At 33.4% G+C, this 19000-nt stretch overlaps 1 long non-coding RNA gene across 1 annotated transcript; it reads left to right on the top strand.

Moving 5' to 3' along the window:
* Positions 1-368: 368 nt before the first annotated feature.
* LOC128173726 (uncharacterized) lies at positions 369-2916 on the top strand. The gene is made up of 3 exons (XR_008242550.1): positions 369-620; positions 1621-1721; positions 2683-2916. It is a non-coding gene; the product is annotated as an uncharacterized LOC128173726 (long non-coding RNA).
* The last annotated feature ends 16084 nt before the right edge of the window (positions 2917-19000 follow it).

Below are 19000 nucleotides of genomic sequence, written 5' to 3'. Positions count from 1 at the left end.
TAAACAAAGGTAATTAATCATCATCGAAGATGAATGCATTAGAATGAACATATGTTAATAATTTTTTTACAGCATCTTTTTCACAGCATTTGCTGTCATCAAAGGAAAGGAAACAAAAAGTACAAAAGTACTCTATGAGAACAAAGATCAGTGCTCTTATTCCCCCCAAGATCAACATGGACAATTAAATGAGAAAGTATTTAAGATGAAATTTTCCGCGCTCGTGCCCGGACCTCTCTAATTTATAGCTAGTGGATATTTCACACCTCACAGCCTTATTAGCATAATCGGAACCTTTCTGGTTTTTATATTCACGAAAGACTGAAAAAACCAGAGAAAGTCAAAACTTCGTATATATCGGGATTTTAACGAGACCAGTCTCATACTCGTGAAAATCGAGAGAGGAGTTTAAATGGAAAAAGTAAGTAAAAGTTTTTGTTTCTTATATTGGCAAGCTTTTAAATTATTTAAAGTTGAAGAACAATTGTTTATTAATGTGAAGTCGAAGTTTGGGGTGATTAGCCTTATCTCGTTAAATTTTGTTCAGCATGAAACAGTCTGAACAGCAATCCTCGATTTTGTCAACAATCTAAAACGTGCTAAGGAGTAGTCATTCGTCGGTAAGAATATACTTACTTACATTGTTAAACTATTCAAAAACTCTTTTAAAAGCCTACAATGCATTAAGTCTAGTACACATGTTACAAAAATGTCGATAATTAATGGTCGTTGGTGAAATGGGACTTGAAAGACATGTTTTAGTATGAAATGTGTATGCAGGTGTATTATAGTCAGTTTTTACACATATTGTTACGTAGCAAACGTTGAAAAAATATTGCATGTTTTTCCTAGAATATTGAGTTTGTGTCAATCATGCTTTCAGTCATTTCCATACAGAATTTCCTCGACACGTACAATGTACACTGTACATGTGGTTTTGATATCTGTATCTTATTCAAACTGTTTAATAACTTTATGTCTTATTTATCTATTAACGATGAGAGTGTTTATGAATCAAGGGTCTGCATTTGTTATGTAAATATAACATTATACGATTGAGAGTATGAGAGAGAGATAGACTCAGAGAGAGAGAGAGAGTGTAATTACAGTGTACATGTAATTGTTATTGATTGCCTTGCTTCCATGAACTCAGGGTTGTCTTTAAGACCTGGGAGGCGAGAAATTCCCCCGCCTATAATGCCTTAATTACCCGGCTATTATTTCATTTCAACACAATGCAGCTATAAGCAAGACCTCCAGACCCCCCTTCTACTTTTTCATTTCTTCCTTCTTCTTCAAATTTTAGAGACAACCCTGATGAACCATATATATATTTCAATAATGCCACATTGCACTAGAAATATTGCTGACAAAGATGTTGAGAGAGATCATGGAGAGAGAGAGAGAGAGAGTATGAAAAGCCATAACAAATTTTATAGTTATGTCATTTCCCACTAAATGAGTTGTTATAGCTGTTATTATGGTAATGTTTTGTCCATGTCTCAGAAACTGCATGTGCCCATAAAAAAGTGTAATCTAGGACACACCCTATTGTTTTGATAATGACAGCATTTAGTTTTGTAATGATTGCTAGTGTATCTTTTTTCTTCTAATCTACAGATTTACCTGCGGCTTCCAGATGATCTGAAGATCAGGAATATAGAAAATATTGTCAATTTGATATTGCTGATGATCCAGTCAAGTCTGCTGAAGCCCAGAAGGTACGTCTTTGTCATGTAATAAACTTACAACTTGCCTTCCATATGTAGATATATTTGGTTTAAGCTGCTTAAAAGCCAAGCAAGGTCATCTAAATAGCTACAATGTCTTGTGTAAAAGGGAGAGGTTTATATGGGCATCTTGTTGCAAATCTGCTTGATTATTTGTATTTTAAGGGGTGGGAACCTCTGAAAGGAATACCAGGAGTTTGAAAATATTATAAACTTTAGGAGATGTGTTTTACACTCTCTGAGAAAATGGGATTTGCAGAAATCCCATGAATTTCTTTTGCTGGAAATATGTTTTTCAGATTAGTTTTTGTTATTGACGCGATCATATTTTGGTGTACATAGAATGTTGATAGTTGAAACTCATACAGACAATCATATGTTACATAAGTGTTACATAAGTGTTTATGACTTTGATCTTTGTTCAATATATTTGATATCTTTCTGTCCACTGGATATTTAAATATCTTTGAAGTTACACCATTGAAGTTACACATTCATTACATTTATCATGTGTGTGCAGAATTGATTGAGCCAGGTTTCCTGATGTTGTCATATAAGTGATACATTGTACTGCTTTAAAAAGTATATATCACTTGTGACTTACTGGTATATTAGTACATATTTCATTTGTAAAATTATTTGACAAATTTAAAATGTTTTGTAGTACTGAAATGTTTTTATGGCTTTTAAAATTACTGAAAGTACATGCACATGATGCAACTATCTTTTGACGTTGTATATATAACAAAAAGAAACTGTCAGCTGGGTTTAAAATTAGTGGCAAAATGATTTAATACATGTATGTACAATATTAGAAAAGATTACATTGTTAGTAATTGCACATTCCTTAAATAACTTCATTGAATATATACATGTAAGTATTTGATGAGTGCACAATGTTTGCAAAAATTACATATAATTCTCTTAACACTTTATGTTTATTCTATTCTAGTTTCCAGACCATGACATTAATGAATATTTCTTGAATGGAATGCATGGGGATTAGAATGGAACCTTATTCTGCCTTTTTACCAACTCACACCATCTTTTCAAGATTTATGGAGCCAACCACAGAAGAATTTGTTCTATACACATCATTCATAACATTCTTATTTATGTTGCATAACTTTAAATGTTACTGGATGAATTGTGTTCACGTAATGAATACCAGCAAACTTTTTATCGAGTGCACTTATTTTGTATTTTTCCTACCCATCCATCTAACATATGTTTTATATACATGTAACATATTCATATACATGTAACATTTTTGGAAGCAGCTATTTTTTTTAAATTGGAATTTAGCCTTACTATTTTATACAAGTTTTTTTTAAAGGGACTTGGACACGATTTTAGATGAAAATTTTGTTTTCAATTTCTTTATGCATAAAATGATTTACTTGCACATTTTGAATAATTGACCATAATTTGAATGTTAGAAGTCAAGTTATAAGAGAGATACAGGGGTAAGAATTTATTGTTATGTAAACAAAGCTCGAGTCTTATGTTTGTTTACAAATAATATAAAGTATGAAATTACCATTTCTTTAAGAAAATGATTCATAGAAAAGAAGGTAAACTGATTCGATGTGATCATAAATGATATTATTAATAGAAAAAAGCAACATTTGAATGAATTTTAAAGCTCAAATTGTGTCTAAGTCCCTTTAATATACTCTTTTGTATACAAACAGAACAAAAATACTTAGTTACAATGGGAAATGGACATAATATATATAAAAGTGTCTGATAAAAGTATAGGTCTTGTTCATGAACAGAAGAAATTGACAAAAAATATTCAGTTTTAGCCATGAAATACAAATATTAATATTTTTTAAGAATATTATTTAATCTTAAAAAGTTATAAAAGGATTTTTTCCCTTTATTCGAATGTTTGGAAACAAATCTAATATATAATTAATATTGCTGTACAGTATATCCTATTGATACCTATAAAATATCACTTTAGTTTCTTGAACAGCATGTTTATTACTTTTTTTTTTCTTAAAATGATGTATACAAGGTCATTAATTTATTTTCATTATATTCAACTAGATACAAATAGGCCTTCTGCAACCTTTTCATTGTTTAAATGGTATGGAGTTTTAATTACCTTTCATATGAAAAATGACATCTAAATCTTAAATTGCTGTACATTATATCCTATCCATCTAATGTATCACTTTAATTATGTTCAACTTCGTGTCTATTAGTATTATGATTTTTTTTTAGAATGATATATGCAATTTCATTAATTTATTTTTCATTTTAAGAAAAATTTATTTTAAGAAAGATCTCTTACAACCTGTGTATTTTTTTTTCAGTTTACATAACACAGTGTATTAATTGAATGTAGTTGTGTAGATTTATACATGTACCTACAAGCAATATACATTTAATATTCACCAGGTACATGTACCAGCCTACTATATTTGATAAATAAATGTACTTCTTTCATGCCTTTTACTCATTGTTATATGTATTATTTATAATTAAAATATTTTGAAAACTTTTCTCAATTTATCTATTTTAAAAAGATTAAGAAACGGACTATGGTTAATGCACGTTTTCAAGACTTGTCTCTCTTGGGGACAATAATGAATGCTCCCCAGGGTTCATGACCCTGAATATTGAGTAGGCTGTGAGGTGTGTATTTGGTGTCTTTGATGTTTTTGTTTGTTTTTTCTCTCAGCAGATTTATGAAATTTTACCATCGAAACGGAGTTCGTCATCATGCTTACATTTACAAACTAAAAGCGGTGTTATTATTAAATGTTTTGAATCTATGACTAACCGTTTTAATGATTTTTTTTTCTGTATCATAGGACTTGAAATTGGTAAACATTTTGATTCTTCTCTACCAGAGCTAGTACAATTTAAACCTGAATAACACATTATAAAGATTGCTCTAAAGCTCTTCAATCAGGTACATTGTGTCTAATTAATAAACATGTACGTATACTTTTAAACTACTCTGAATACTATTTGCATCCCCATGAACTCCTTGTTTGATTTCGACATTTTAAAATTCAACTTGTGACTTGGGCAATAACTAAGACTAGAAATCTGAAAAAAATTCAAAATGAGGTACTAAAACGCGCACGTGTATGACCAGAAAAGGTGGATGAACACTAAAATGAGGAAGTTGACTTAACTAACAGGTATGTAATTGCCTTTTTTTGTTTGAAAAATTACCTATAAATATTTGCACTTCTTGTATCAAATTTTTGAAATATATTTGGCATTTCTTTTGAAGGTGAGCGATCACGAAAAATTATGAGATGTTTAAATTATTCAGATTCTGGACATAAAGAGGTCAGGCATTACGAATCCATAGAAAGCCGTTAAGAAATTCATTTGCGAGGCGAATTTACTACATGTAACAGACAGCTTTCCAAATAAAGACAAGAGGCCCAGGGGCCACATCGCTCACCTGAGCAACAATTGCCTTAATTCTGATCAAATTAGCATTACAGTATCAAAATATCTTGACAACTGAGTACAGTAGATCTTGTTAAAAAAAATTGAAAATCTGCCAATTTTTATCCACATCTTATTTTTGGTAAATACCAAGCTCCTTTTGTTGTTGTACCTGTAAGAAGATTTTTCTCTAGTCCTATATACCCCCCCCCCCCCCTCATTTCGTGGCCCCACTATTCTCTAGGGAATCATGGTTTCATCAAACTTAAATCTACCTTTAATCTCATAACCTGTGCTTTTACACTAAGTACTGAGTTTTGGACCGAAAACTTTCCCAGAATATTTTTAAAGACTTTCTCTATATATTACTCTGTAAAAATTCAAACCGCCATCACAGTCCCGCCCTGCCACTAGGGACTGTGATTTTGCAAACTTGAATTGACACTACCCGAGGATGCCTCTACACAAGTTTAAGCTTTTCTGGCCAAATAGTCTTTAAAAAGAAGATTTTGAAAGATTTTCTCTATATATTCCTAAGTAAAAATCCATCCCCCCATTGTGGCCTCACCCTACCCCTGGACTATTATTTAAACAAACTTGAATCTATATGATCTGGGGATGCTTCCACTAAAATTTGGGCTTCCTGGCCTAATAGTTTTGAGAAGTAGACTTTTAAAGATTGTCTCTCTATATAAAAATTTATCCCCCTTTGTGGCCCCGCCCTACCCCCAGGGACCATGATTTGAACAAACTTGAATCTATATTATCTGAGGATGGTTACACGCCAATTTGAGCTTTCTTGGCCAAATAGTTTTTAAAAGAAATTTTTTAAAAGATTGTCTCTATATATTCCAATATAAAAATTTATCCCGCAATTGTGGCCCCAGCCTACCCCCGGGGACCATGATTTGAACAAACCTGAATCTACACTATCTGAGGATGCTTCCACTCAAATTTGAGCTTTTCTGGCCTAACAGTTTTTGAAAAGAAGATTTTTAAAGATTTTCTCTATATATTTCTTAGTAACACTTGATCCCACAATTGTGGCCCCACCACCCCCTCAGGGACCATGATTTGAACAAACTTGAATCTACACTTCCTGAGGATGCTTCCATTCAAATTTGAGCTTTTCTTGCCTAACAGTTTTTGAGAAGAAGATTTTTAAAGATTTTCTCTATATATTCCTATGTAAAACTTGATCCCCCAATTGTGGCCCCACCCTCCCCCTTGGACCATGATTTGAACAAACTTGAATCTACACTACATGAGGATGCTCCCATTTTAATTTGAGTCTTTCTGGCCTGATAGTTTTTGAGAAGAAGATTTTTAAAGATTTATTCTCTATATATTCCTATGTAAAACTTGATCCCCCAATTGTGGCCCCACCCTACTCCCGGAAACCATGATCAACTGATGATGCCTCCACACAAGTTTAAGCTTTACCTGCCTTGGTATATTCCACAAGTGCGACATTTCTAATGATAATAAATGCATAGATTTGTCAGACTGACAGATTCTACAGACCTAATTATTATTTCAAAAATTCTAATTATCAAATTAGATCCTGTAAATGCTGCAGTGTGCGATTAAGATCCAAATCTCTGTCGTCTGAATTCCGAGGGTCATAAGCGGCAAGAGGATCAAGATTTACTGTAAAATCTTCAGACTCTTTCAATTGGCCCTTACACTTATTAGGCAAAGAACTAATTGGTCCAGTAGGCTTCACCTGGCGCCCAGAAATTATCCATTTACAAGGCTGAAATGTACAGCTTTCTGAAGAGGACTTGCTGGGTTTTGCATGACTTAAAGCTAAGAGTAAGGCACCTATGTGACTACATGCCTGTGCTAACCTACGAATCAAAAGGATATAATAGTGCAGTTGAAAACAAAGTACTTGTGTTGATCCATTGAAAAAAAATGAAATTGTAATTTAAACAATAAATAGCAATAGCAATCCATGATTAAAATTCCACTGGGATGTGGATTTATAAAAGATTATAAAAAAAAACTTGTTGAAAATGTTTATCAATTCATATATATATAAATATATTTATAAACTATTACCCAATAGGACACTGGCAATATGCATGTTGTATTTGTGGTCTGCCAGTGTTTGGTGTTGACGTGCAGGTATACACTTGATATTGCTGCTTCTTTATAGAAGCCTGGCATGTTGCCCTCACATATATTATAGATGAATTAACCTACATATAAATGTAAAATATATTATTTATTATGAACAACTAAAACAAAATAATATCAACAGAGACATGTATGTCTCTGATATCAGCGAACAAAAATACATACATTTGTAAAGCCGATTTTTCTAGATGCATTATTCTGATCATGCTTTTATCTGATCATTTAAAAAAAATAATAATAATATTAAGGTGTGTTCTTTACAAAATACAAAATGTTATTAAGAATTCTACCTTTGATATCTTGGACGTCACCAGCTTCGAATTTTTTATGGATTTGTCTAAGCCCTTGAAATTTTTCACAGCAATACCATGTGAAATAGGTCTTTCAATGATAAAACTGTAAATATCACTGGACGTTAATGTTGGAATATAACTCTGGTCCAAACAGTCATAGGTTACGGCGTGAAAAGGTAGCAAACTGTCCTGAAAGGGTAGGGTCAATGATACTTCAGCCGAAACTTGTTGGATGATCGGCGTCAAAACAGAAGTTGGCGTTTGACATAAAAGTAATTCTTGTATGATATCTTTTTTCTTCTTACATATGTCGAATCCGTGCTCTGTGGATAAATTTCTCAACGAACTTATTTTCAGTTTTATTCAAACTCTCCCGCTTTGCCATACTAAGCTGTGTTACTAATGTAAACAACAGCTATGGAATGCGGATATAAATAGTTGCCGTCCGGAAGCGTTTCTGCGCATGTGCAAGGTTTATCGCGAAAAGGCTTATTCGTATCTGTCTTCGACTTTTAGTTCGTTCTTCTCGCACTCTTCCAAATGCGCGTCTCTCAAGAAAGACCGTTTCCCATTATCCTTACTAGAGTGTGGTTACTGTAAATGAATATTACATAATATTTATTTTAAACCTGAAATATTTTATGTACATGTAATGTTCTCCTAAAACTTTATTTGCCAGCAAGACAAAAAAATATAGCGATTAAAACTTAATTACGAACACATTGTTTGAATAATACTTAACCTCCCTTCATGGATTATTCAGCTATAGTGGCGCGAAAAATTATGGACTGCTCCTAGGATTTTGACAAGAATTATTCTTGTGACTCGTTTTATTCAGATTGGAATTGTCCACCGACTTTACACCATAAATGGACTCTTCCATAGAAGAGGTTGCATTCCATAAAATCCGTATGTGTGGACTCAAAAAAAACTCTTTTTGGCAACTTTTACTTGTTGTCTAATTCTATTTTACAATGAAGCGCATTGAAGTGGTAAAAAGTTTTCCTTAGAATGGAATGTTCTTAACTTTGTAACGAACGTCAATTGTTACAAAAGACACGCCAATTTTTTTATAACGAGTAAAACAGTATTCGAAACAATGCTTTCGGAACACAAGCAGGAATTTCACACACGTGCACTCTACACAAAAACACACATTAAATCGCAATGCCGCGTGCCAAATCAATCCATGATTATCCTTTTCGGCAAAAATTCGTAGAGAAGAATATTCACCATAATAGATCAAACGAAGTTAAATTGTGGGGAGATGACATGATTAACAAGAATAACCAAGAAGGTGTTTCTGTTGTGGTGGAATGCGTAACGGTGGAAACAGCACTATGTCCATTCAAGTAACGATGAATATGCCATGACATATTATATCACAGTAAATAATATTTCAAATTTAAAAGGTTCAGTAAAATTACTAACGAAGGCCATGAATAATAGATCTCTTGTTTCTCAGGTCAATAATTTCAATACATTCATTGGCATGTAATCTAAATTGATGAGCATCATATAGTAAAAGGTGTTCCAGTGTGCAAAGTTCCTGGTAGACAAAGAAAAAGTAGATTCCATATTGAATCCTCCGGTGCACATGGTACAGGACACATACTTACTATATGTATGATCTCCGTGAAGGGAATATTGAGGAAAGTAAGTCATATTGATTATAAATCAATACTAATTGCTATTTCAATGACTATTACTATAATCCAGTGTGTTGCCTGATTGAAAAAAAAAAACCTGGTTGTATCTAAAAAACTTAACCATTTTTTAAAATCTTCTTGACTACCACAATTCTTACCAAAAAAGCCCAAATTATAACTAAGTACACCATGAATTACCAAAATTGTAAATTCCATGTCCCACGAGGTATGGTTTTAGACTTTAGGGCAAATAAGGCTTAACTCGTCAAATAGTGTAAAAAATGTATATTATATTTGAAATCAATATAAAATCTTCTCTACTCCCACACATTTGTAAGAAAGATTATGTAGATGAAGAATCCCAGTCCACCAGAATTATAAATTTCATGTCAAAAGGGGTTGGGAGGCTTTAAGGTGAGCCCAAAATAGTCATATAGTGTTTATGCATACAATATATAATAATCTCCCTCACATCATGATTATGTACACCTGGAAGCTCACTACCATAATTACCTTTGTCACTTTGAAGCATTAATATGGCCTAACATAGAAATTATATGAAATAGCCATTACATTGTTTTAAAACCACTCAAAGCAACTTGAGGTTTTTCAAAACATGTGTATGAGGTTGACGTGAAGAACACTAGATGTCATTTGTCCCTGGAAATTTTAGATTGTCTATTTAAAAGCACCAATTAAGACCTGAAATAACGAGGGAGAGAGAGAAAGAAAGAAAAAGAAGAAAGACAGGACAGATTGATGAAATAATCTGATTTCACATTGCATGATAAACCCATATCAAGAAAATATACTGGGTCATGCACAACCCTTCTTCCTGTATCCTATTATCCTTAGAGAAAAAGGGTGGTGGGTTAAACAGAGAGAGAGTGAGAGTCATATAGAGAGAGAGAGAAAATGCTGGGTATGCATGTTCATGAATTGATATACTTTTAAACAAACATATATCTTTCATTTAAACAGAGACGGCAAAAAAAGAAAATATATGAAATAATCTTATGACATGGTATTACCTTCCACAATAAATAAAATATACTCACAGACTGTTAAACTGTACAACCTCCCAACACTTACTTCCGTTATCTCTCATCTCTCCATGTCTTTACAGCTTCACAATCTGATCAGGATCTACAAAAATCAGCACATGTATTGTCAAAACAAGCTTTGTCATTTAGTCAATCAGAACAAAAGGCAGCTGCTAAATAGTTAAGACATTAGATCCCATAGTAAAAACAAGATTGTCAAAAAAAAAAATCAGTCTTATTGACAAGCCATCTCCATCAGACGAAAAGAAAGCTAAATAAATGCAACAAGAGGAGCAAACACAAAACTCCTTTCTTCGATTCAAGAGAATTATCTAAGACATTTTCTGTCGTCTGGAAGTTCCTTCCAAAAACACGATAATGAGAGAATTAAGACAAATTTTCTGTCCAAAGTAGAATTGAAAAAAAAAATCAAGAAAGGCGAAACTTCATAATATTCTATTACGTTATTCGGTTAAGTGAACGGCATTTTCATGGCTCATTTAAACCTTTTTTTTTAAACTAGCAGAGCATTTTTAAAAGATATTACGGCAAAAACATGCCTTAAAAAACGCTTGAAAAAGCGACGACCGCTGAATCAATTTTGAACCCTAAAACCCAATAACTTCATAAAACATGAGTGACACAAAATGGGCATGTCATATAGCATAACCAAGAGACGGTATTGGCTGCGCCGTGCAGTAATGCATAGCATCTGCTACACAAAAAATAGTGGTTTTAAATAATGTGTGCAAATTGAAAAGAATGTAAATATAAGTAATAAGAAATCATTTTTTGAATATTATAATGAAGTGATAATTTCGGTGGGAGCATGGCCAAACGAGCTTTATTGGATTTGACCACGCCCCGACCGAAATTATCACCTCATAATTCTAAAACAATGATTCCTTATTCCTTAGATATTTTTCAATTCAATGTTTATGTTTGTATGTATTGACTTTCTCTTTAAGTTCAAGTAAATGAAAGATTCCTACAGATTTATGAAAATGAGAGATTATTTTCATGCAATTTTGAAAAAAGAAGTCAAGAAATAGTTTCATCTTCTACACATTTCCATTAGACATGTTAGGAACAATTCCCTGATACTGAGACAGCCTTGCTAAAGCTCAAACATCTCTCTTTACGGTAATAAAAAAACATCCCAATTTTTTTTCAAATGATATCTAGTTTTCTCTAAGCAAATATATTATATATTTTTTTATTAAGAAGGGTCCACTTACTTTAGGTAGATTCACAACTTTTGATACTTATAGCTGCATTTATTTAAACAGTAAAATGCTTTCTTTGGTGATTCATGCGGGATATGAAGATGGCGACATTGCAGAAACAATACTTTTTTCTGCCATGATTGTTATCTTCATAATCCGCATGAATCATCAAAGGATGCATTTTAATGTTTATATTTACACCTTTCTTATAACAAATTAATACATGTAGTAAAAAGTAAGTTAAACTAACTAAATTTCTGTTAACGTACATCACTACATTAGATGAAAGAAACGGCCTAATCGCCTCTTATGTGAATTTGAGTCTAATATCTTCATGATTATTTTGTGCTCTCCGTGATGTATTTCAGGTCGCTGTAGGTTTTGGCCAATCGATAAACAGGGCGTGTCAATTTCAGCCCTGTCAATTTCAGTCGCTGTAGATTTCGACCAATCGATAAATGTGGTGTGTTGATATCTCTATAGACCTATGAATTAACTAAAGTTTCCTTAAGATATAGAGGGAATTATACTCGGTAGATGTAAATATTTGCTATTTGGTGATAAAAAAAAAATAGCGTTTTAGCTGATTCCTTTTATTTGAGCCCCATATGCCAAAAAGTAAAAACATTTTGAACACTTTTTAAGACACACATTAAATAATTCGTTTAATACGTACGCTTTTCTCTTAAAAGTTTGCGCAGTATTCCTTTTCACTCTTGTTTGAATAAATGTTGTCTTTGAAATAATAGTTGTACAGTATATAAATAGTGCCTGTTTGGGAGGGTAACAGTTGAAATTGACACCCCGAGAAAATCATTGTCAACCTCCGCTTCGCGTCGGTTGACAATTTTTTTTAAGGGATGTCAATTTCAACTGGTACCCTCCCCAACAGGCTCTATTTATTTTATTGTACTGACTGTCTTAAATTTAGATTTTTTTTTACTGCTTTTATATAGAAATGACGTGATTATAACGGCGAACCGTACGCGCATGTAACAATTCGTACTGTCGGTCCGTTGCCAAGCGTGTTGCTAACGCCGAAGGTAAGAGAACTGAATGTCAACTCCGTCTAAACCAATCAGATTTCAGTGTCTAACATTGGAGTATAATAATAAAACTTGTATAGTGCGGATATGGATATAGAAATATCCCAGGTATAGCGGTGGTATTTAGTTTATTTTATGTTAATTCCTTGGTAAAATTTCTTACAAATGTGGTGGTTATAATGAATGTGGATATTACAAATTTACAAATATAGCAAACTATATTTTGAAACAATGTTTTATATTGAAAAATTGTTCAATGCAGTTGAGTCCCTGAATTCCGTGAGTTAGAAATCATTTTGTTCTCACAAGGAGTGATATTTCTTGTCGGGAAGGTCAGTTGAAAGAAGCATATTTTTCCACGAAGTTTACAATAGGGCAGAGTTTTACAGACACATTGTATTAAAAAAATCATGTTAAAACCCCTTATTTATGGGATTTTTTTCTATTACTGTAAAAAAAATTCGCACAATAACGAGACTGTCTCGCTATAAGGTAACTGTTCCCAACCTGTTTAATCCGTTTAGTACAGGAAAAAGATGTTATCAAATTACTTATGACATTACAAGTATTGGCACTAGCACAAAAATGATACTCCATAGCCATTTACTAGGACTTTGCGTTAATGCCAATGTATACATGTGTTTATATTACCTGTATATATTTTATATAGCAGCAACAGTAAAATGGTCCAAACAGGAAGAAAAAGAAGTCAAGGAATATTTTTCTGACTGTTACAAATCCAAAACACTTCCTGGTATGAAAATGTGCCTACGTCTTATTGAAAGAAACAAAAAGGCCGGAGGAGTATTATGGAAAAGAAAATGGGAGACCATTAAGAAAAAAATTTGGAATGACCTCAAAAGACTGAAGTAATAAAGCTTTGAACTTTTGATAGAGTTTCATGTATGTCTTAATTTACATTTTGTTGATATTGTTAGTAATACCTGAGTGTGCTCATAGAAAAGAACATCATGCATATGTATTGTTATAAATATATTGAAATTGTTGATCATGTTAAGATTTTCAAAGGGGTTCTGTAATAAAATATTTAAAATATTTACCATTTAATGCTCTGTTATTCAATATGGTTAAAAAAAATATAATTATTTTAATAATTTTCTTTCAGATATGCATAGTAATATTCATAATTTTGTACCCAAGAGGACGATGGACATTGGTAAATACCCAATACATGTAATCTGCAAAGCTTACCCAATCAATGTATTCTCGTGTGAAACGATGTCATGTACCCAATAATGATACCCAATAATGTTTTGGACACAAAGTACCCAATGTATGCCTAAATGTGTGTCCGTCTGTCTGTCTGTATATCCATAAACTTTTTACATTTTGAACATCTCCAGAACCACTTGGCCAATTTCAACCAAATTTGGCACAAAGCATTCTTAGGCAAAGGGGATTCAAAGTTGTGAAAATTAAGGGCCACGCCATTGTTCAAGGGGAGATTATTAGAAATTACTGAAATTTTTTGAGAAATGTTCAAGAACCGTAAGGCAAGGGAAGCTGAAACTAGTGTTGAAGCATGCTCAGGTAGTGTAAATTCAAAGTTGTGAAAATCATGACCCCGAGGGTAGGTTAGGGCCACAATAGGGGGTCGAAATTTTACATGGGATGATATAGATTAAATCTTTAAAAATCTTCTTCTCATACACTTATCGGCCAGGAAAGCTGAAACTTCTGTGAAAGCATTCTCAGGTGTTGTGAAAATAATGATCCCCAGTGGTAAGGTTGGGCCACAATAGCGGGGGTCAAAGTTTTAGATAGGAATATGTAGAGTAAATCTTTTAAAATCTTTTAAAATCTTTCTCAGAAACTAATCAGCCAAATAATTCTTTATAATTGTGAGGACTCTGGTCTCAGGACAATTATTTGGACTAACAGGTTTAGAGTTTGGTGTAGGTTTATATTTATTTTTAAGGAATCTTTTTGAGAACTGCAATAATCAACTTGTGATATGACTATAAATTCATCGTGTTAGAAAAGGGACTAATGATTATAAACATAAGAATATTCAGGGGGAAAATGGATTTTATTTGTACAGTATCAAAATGTATTAGTGTACATTGTCCAGATGGTTTGTAAAACGACTCAATTAAGCTGATTTTTATCATACCTATTGTTCTTCAGGTGAGCGATGTGGCCCATGGGCCTCTTGTTTATTTTAGGTGTTTTTTTTTTAGAAAAAAAGCCTGAGAATCATAATTACCATATAATAATCATATTAAAAAAGTTCTCTACTTTTTGCTTTATTTGGAATTTTATCACCAGGGGTATTTCATTGAGACAGGTTCCAAACAAACAGTAGTTTTTCTTTTGGTCCTAGCTTTGTAGTGGGATATATGTCTTGTTCCGGATATGAACAATAAACTTTAACTCAGTTTTTACTTTTAATCAAAACATGTGTCAAACGAATACACAACGTTTTTTAACTAAAAATAAATGACATCCCGAACCCAATGTATTTATCTTCGGAACATTCTCCCCTCCTTGATTGCTTGCACATCAACAAAATTACCTGATTTTGTAATTAAAATACAAAATATTAAGACTTTTTCATTTTAAACATTAAAAAGTGATGTATATATTTGAAAGTCATTTGTGACAGCAATGTTTTAAACAATTTAGTTTAGTCACTGAACTCAAATTGACACAGCTTAGTCATTGGGCGGGTCATCGATTTCTGGCCGACTTTCACTCTGGCAACGCGCACATGTCCATCTTTGCCTGTATAAATTTCTAGAATGCGACCTAGCTGCCAATGCCCTCTAGGTAAATTAGGTTCAATAACGAGAACAATGTCACCTTCAATAATGTCTTTGCGAGTTCGATTCAACTTCTTGCACAGATTCAGTCCTGGCAACCATTCGCGCATCCATCGATGCCAGAAGTGTCTCACAAGCTCCTGGATTCTTCTCCAACGTTTCCGTGGGTTGAATTCAGTTTTGTCCACAGTTTCCGGTGCGAATAATCCCCGAACCTGCCCGTGCAGGAAGTGGTTAGGAGTCAACGGAACATCATCGTTAGGGTTTGCCGATTGGTAAGTCAAGGGTCTCGAGTTCATCAAAGCTTCTGCTCCTGCAAATGCTGTCATCAGCTCTTCATCTGTAACATCTGCTGACCCGATCACTGCATAGATAGCTCTCTTCGCTGCTTTGATCATGATTTCATGGACACCTCCAAAATGAGGCGCAAGAGGCGGATTAAAATGCCACTTGACTCCTAGATTTGCTGTAGATTGTTGAATCTTTGTGTGATCCAACTAGTTCCGTAAGCTCGTTGTTGCCACCAACAAAATTTGTTCCATTGTTCGATATAACTTCTGTAGGTAGACCTCTTCGGCTACTAAAATAGTATTATTACTGCAATTAAAGAGTACTAATAAATAAAAGGGCCAAACAGTATAGTAAATTTATGATATTTATCACATTTTAAATTCCATGTGCATTTAATACTTTCAAAATCTGCTAAAGATACATTTATGTTAGTATTTGACAAACACTGATCAGATGAAATTGATGAATATCCTAAACTAAACTGGAACGTCAACCGAAACTACACTTTTCAAATAGGATGACCTTATTGAATAATAAGTGCAAATTACACCTCACCCCCCCCCCTTTTTTTTTGCAATTATTTGTAAGAATGAATCACCCCATGGATGTGATATGTTTTGACTCTGGTAAAAGGGCACAAAGCTGCTGACTTTGTATTTTTCACTTCTTTTGGAAAGGTTTGACATAATAAAAGTAATTGCATTTACAAGAAAAGTAATTGCATTTACAATAAAATCAGCTCGATTAGAAACTTTTTTGACCTTATGGGTCAAGTTAATTTCTACTGTTATTCAATATTTTTGTATTAGTGAGTTCTGTTGACAAAAAATTGTGCTGGTTCAATTTATTTTAACACAGATTTACTACACTTCACTTAATACAATGAACTGTTGCTCAAAAAGGGCACATTTTGTGTCATCATGTATAGGTCAGCTCTTTCAAGTTTTGAAACTTTGGGAGTTCTTCAATTATAGGATCAATTGCTACACCCGATTTTCCATTATCGTTTTTGACCCTCTAATGTTATGAGGGTCACAATTAAACTATATAAGTAAAGGTAAAAACTTTATCAGTACCGCACTTTGTCTTCATTTCACACCGAGTATCTTTTATTAACCGGGTTTTTCCGAGGGAAAAATCCGGTTATTAAAAAGGGGAAAATGGCGGGCGGGCGGCTACCAAAAGGGTATCCTCATTGTACGGATAACTCCTCCGACAGTTTTCAAGATAGGAAGTTGTTGTTTTGCAGATCAATTGTACATATATCAGAGGTGTGCATATTGCTAGGATTTTGATTTCCGATAATTTATGAAAAAAATACTAGCTTTTGTACTTAGTCACTTTTGGCAAAATATTGCATATAGGGTACCCTCATTGTATGTATAACTCCTCCTACAGATTTCAAGATAAAAAGTTGTTTTGCAGATCAATTGTACATAGGGTATATCAGAGGCATGCATATTGCTAGAATTTTGATTTCTGATAATTTATGAAAAAAATACTAGCTTTAGAACTTGGTCACTTTTTGGTAAAATATTGCATATAGGGGTACACCATTTCACTGGATATGGGTTGACATGGATTATGGATAAAGTTCACATAAAAGAAAACCCGGTTTGCTGTCACATTGACAGCTTTTCACTTGTTACATGTTGAATTGTAAAAATGCAATTTGCTGTTTTTCTCCTGTTCGGAATTGTTGGACTGTCGGCCCAATATTGTAATAATGTGAACCGTTGTTGTCGGGAAACCGCTCGTGGGTTTGATTGCGCCTTGAAGAGGGCGCCATGCTCATGTATCTTTTTATGCGGGGTGGCGGACAAAGCCATTGTGGATATTGGTCGAGCTACCCACAGAATATTTGCTTCAGAGAGGCTAATTATTCATCAGCAGAGCACCACCATCTATACACGGATGCCGTGTCAAGGTATTTTTTTGACATTATTTATTCAAAGATATCATATTTTTTATGTAAAAAAATATTTACAAAAAAAAGGGGGGGGGATAGTTACAAAAAAGAGGGGGTGGGGATTATGAATTTGTAACTGTTAAAAATTTGTTTGTTCTACACACATCTTAAAAATATTATAGGCAAGAGATTGTAAGTGATGTTCCATACTACCCGACTGTACAATTTTACCGCAACTCTGGTTATCAGTGAACCATTTTACATCTTTGTTCACCAAACTATCTTTAAAAGAAGCTAACGCTAGTTTGATGTCTCGCAGCTCTCTCCAAGTAGAGCTCATACTCTTTTCAGACTCTTTCCACATTTAATGAAAACATTTTGAATCAACTTCGACAGTGTAAGCTCCTGAAGCTAAACTACTCGCATCTGAGTAAACTATGACACTTTTCTTAGTCGGTGTTTTTAAATACCGTGTTTTTCAGAAGATATGCATTGTAGCCAAAAATTATATTCGTTAAGTAAACTCTTTACTAGTTTCTGCAATAAACCAACTGTGTCATCAATCCGTCTTGTGGGCACTGAAATAGAAAAAAAGACTTTGAATCCCACAAAATTCCTAACCATTCTAAATTCTGCGTTGGGTAAAATATAGATTTTTTAAAATTGTTGAGTAGTCCGAATTCTGATGAGCTGTTTTGTATAAATTCAGAAACTGACAAACATTCATGTTTTGATGGAGCAAATACAAAACCATCATCTAGGTAAAGTACTATCTTTATACCCCTCTTTCTCCAAAATTTGACAATAGGTCTAAGATATTTCGTAAAAATAAATGGAGCAGATGACAAGCCGAATGGCAGGACAGTATAACAATAATACTTGTCATTCCATGAAAACCAAAGGTACTTCTGAAAACTTTCGGAAATATCTATATGATGATAGCAAGATTTGAGATCGAATTTTAGGCAATACATGGAACAATCTTTTTCAAAAAAATCCATAGCTGTTTTCCATTCTTTAAACTTAATTTTTTCATATTTCACATTATTATTAAGTCGACTCAAATCTAGTATCAACCTCTTTTTCGATCTGTTCTCTGCTACGCTGAGAGGACTTACAATATATGGTCTATGTGTAACTTCTACAACACAGCTTGTCTTATTTAATTAAGATATTTCTGATGTGACGAAGTCAGCGTTGTTTGTTGCAGATTTATTGTTTCGAACCAGCATCGGCGGTGGAATAGAGACAAAAGGAATTTCATAACCAGAATAAATTACTTTCAATATATATTAAAAAGCCCCTATGTCTTCCCATTTTTTGCAATGCCTTTGTAAACTATGTTTTATACTACATTCCGTTTTACTTTCTCCCTCAGCGCCATTTGAACAACCTGTATCCTTATCATTGACTTTGTGTGGCCTTTCCCTTTGGACAGTTGGACTTCCAGTACCCTGTTGCGAAGCAG

Source organism: Crassostrea angulata, chromosome 2 (genome assembly GCF_025612915.1).
Source record: "Crassostrea angulata isolate pt1a10 chromosome 2, ASM2561291v2, whole genome shotgun sequence".
Classification (NCBI taxonomy): Eukaryota; Metazoa; Mollusca; class Bivalvia; order Ostreida; family Ostreidae; genus Magallana; species Magallana angulata.
The sequence above is the reverse complement of the archived record's forward strand: the minus strand, read 5'-3'. Positions and strand labels throughout refer to the sequence as shown.